We start from the raw sequence: 2794 nt of genomic DNA on the forward strand, positions 1-2794 counted from the left end.
ATGGCAGAGGTGGGTGAGCAGGGGAGGCCACAGAGGGTCTGAGAACCACAGCCTAGGGAGGGATAGAGACCATCTATGCAGACGGACTACTGGGGCCTTGTTAGCTGAGGTCAAGTGGCCATGGTAAGGACCAGCAGGTGGGGCTCCAGCCAGGGCGAGGAAGCTTAATCAGTGGGGGGGGGGGGGGGTCACCACCAAGGATAGCCACCCTGTTGGCAGTGTTCAGACCCTTAATTATTTTCTCCTAAAAACACAGCTGGGAAGTGAATGATCAGTGGCCTTAGGGATGGGTGTTGCCCAGATGGCCTTTTTGTCAGCCATCCCAGCATAACAGGATTTTTCGAGATGGTCTTGTCAGTAGCAGACGAAGAAAATGAGCTGTGTGTTACTTGTTTGCAGAATGAGTCAGACTATGGCGGGCTATAGGGACACTGGGGCCTTCTGGGCCAATCCGCCCATTGGACAGATGGGGAGAGGGGCCAGAGAGGCCTCATGCATCATGCATTCATGTGGCATGGCTGGGACCCTTGAGCGGCCACCAGCTGGTGCTGGCACGGGGCCTTCAGGTGGAGCCACTCTCAGGATTGGCACATGCTCCATTAACCCCCAAACCTACACACAGCCTATGCTGGTTCAGGATGTTATCAAAAGGGCCCAGCTTTTCTGGGCAGTTGTGTGTGTGTGTGTCAACAAAGAACAAGGAAGAGGCCAGGAGATAGTGTGAAAGACTTTGGGGCCATGCCCAGAGATCTGAGCTCCATTGTCTAGTGAGCATAAGAAGTCTCTTTGTCCCCTCTTCCAGGCCCTTGGTGTTCCCTTAGCCTGGAAGCCTCCCCCTAGTCCCAAATGGCCACACAGGGCTAGTCCATGTCCCCTCCCAGAAAAGCTCCTCTCCCCAGTGCCCCTATTGAAAGTGGCCACCTAATGGTCCTGGCTCCTTGACTGACAATGAGCACTTGCCAGGTGCTTCCTGGCTTTGGTCACTGCACTGCCTTGCGACAACAGGGCCAACTGAGTAAGTCCATAGATAACCTCCCTGCCAGCATCTTTCTCCCCTTGCTGCACTGGAGGGAGGACCTAGCAGGCCCTGGGCTGCAGCTGGAATCTGAGGGGTAGCTTCTGGGCCTGAGAGAGAGACTGCACATCCCTGACTGGATGGCCTCATCTCTCTGGTGTCACCCACTGAGAAGATGCAAAGCTCAGGACAGCGCTGAGAAGAACTGCCCAGCAGCCTCTTTCTGTGGAAAGCCTGTTCCTCTTAGGGCAAGAAACGGTGCTTCATCTGGCCTGCTGGGTTAGGGTTGAATCCCTGCCGTGTCCCTAAGGACCTTACAGCCTAGCCCTTTCTAGACTTGTGTTTTTTTCATATGTGAAACGGGAATGATACTCTAGCTGGGTGAGCTGTTGTCCGGAGAAAGACAGTAAGAGAAGGTGTCGGGAACACACCTGGAATGCCAGTACAACAAGAGCGTGGTAAAACGAACAGCGAAACTTGGCGGCCGCCGCAGCAGCTCGGGCGGGAGGAGCGTCAGCGGCCCAGGCAGCCCCGCTCCGCGGAGGCACCGGCGCGCCCGCCCCCGCACGGCCCAGGAGGAAGGTCAGCTCGGCCGAGGGCGGGCGCGGCCAAGGAGGAGCCCAAGAGGAGCCCAAGAGGAGGTCGGCGAGGTTGTCCGCTAAACCTGCTCCCGCGAAAGTGGAAACGAAGCCAAAAAAGGCGGCAGGAAAGGATAAATCTTCAGACAAAAAAGTGCAAACAAAGGGGAAGAGGGGAGCAAAGGGAAGACAGGCTGAAGTGGCTAACCAAGAAACGAAAGAACTTACCTGCAGAAAACGGAGAAACCAAGAACGAGGAGAGTCCAGCCTCCGATGAAGCCGGAGAGAGAGAAGCCAAGTCTGACTGATACCATCTACCGTGTCTTATCAGTGGTCCCTGTCTCCCTTCTGGTACAATCCAGAGGCATATTTTTTTTTTTCAGAGGCATATTTTTATCAACTATTTTGTAAATGCAAGTTTTCTAGTAGCTCTAGAAACATTTTAAGAAGGAGGGAATCCCTCATCCTCCCATTTTTTAAGTGTAAATGCTTTTTTTTAAGAGGTGAAATCATTTGCTGGTTGTTACTTTTTTGGTACAACCAGAAGATAGTGGGATATTGAATGTGGGAGGCTTTGATTGTCTTGGGTGTCAGCTCAACATTCCATAGACAGGGTAGTTTTTATATCCTACAATACCAAGCATACTAAATGGCAATTTGGAGTCGGTCGTGCATTTAATATGTCTTGAACATTTTAAATTTCTTCTATTCCCATGTTGTTTTTGGTAGAATTGTTTCCTAAAGAAAACCACACTCCTAGATCTTGGCTCTCCTTGTCAGAATTCTTGTGCACTCTGTAACATCTTGGTTGTGGTAGTCCAGTTTTTCTAGTGACTGTTAATGTGCTGTGCAAGATTGAAAATTTGAATATGTAGTGTATATGATATTAAATTGTGAATTAATGGGACTTAACAAAGTAACAGTGTATCAAAATTTGAAGATATTGGTACTTGATATACTGTTAAGGAAAATTTGCCTCCAAATTTTAAGCTGGAAGCTCACTGGAATAACTTTTAGAATCACAACTACATGATTTTTTAGATTTTCGGTACGTACGTTAAGAATTGTATACAAATTGAAATGTCTGTACTGATCCTCAGAACAACCAATAAAAAATTATGAAAGAAAAAAAATTGAAAGTAAAAATCAAAATCCTTCTAAATAATCCTAGGGCAGAAGAGGGAGTAGAACTGGAGCTGTT

General features: G+C 49.0%; 1 pseudogene; it reads left to right on the plus strand.

Moving 5' to 3' along the window:
- Positions 1-1901, plus strand: LOC121495263 (annotated as a pseudogene).
- The last annotated feature ends 893 nt before the right edge of the window (positions 1902-2794 follow it).

Source organism: Vulpes lagopus, chromosome 7 (genome assembly GCF_018345385.1).
Source record: "Vulpes lagopus strain Blue_001 chromosome 7, ASM1834538v1, whole genome shotgun sequence".
NCBI lineage: Eukaryota > Metazoa > Chordata > Mammalia > Carnivora > Canidae > Vulpes > Vulpes lagopus.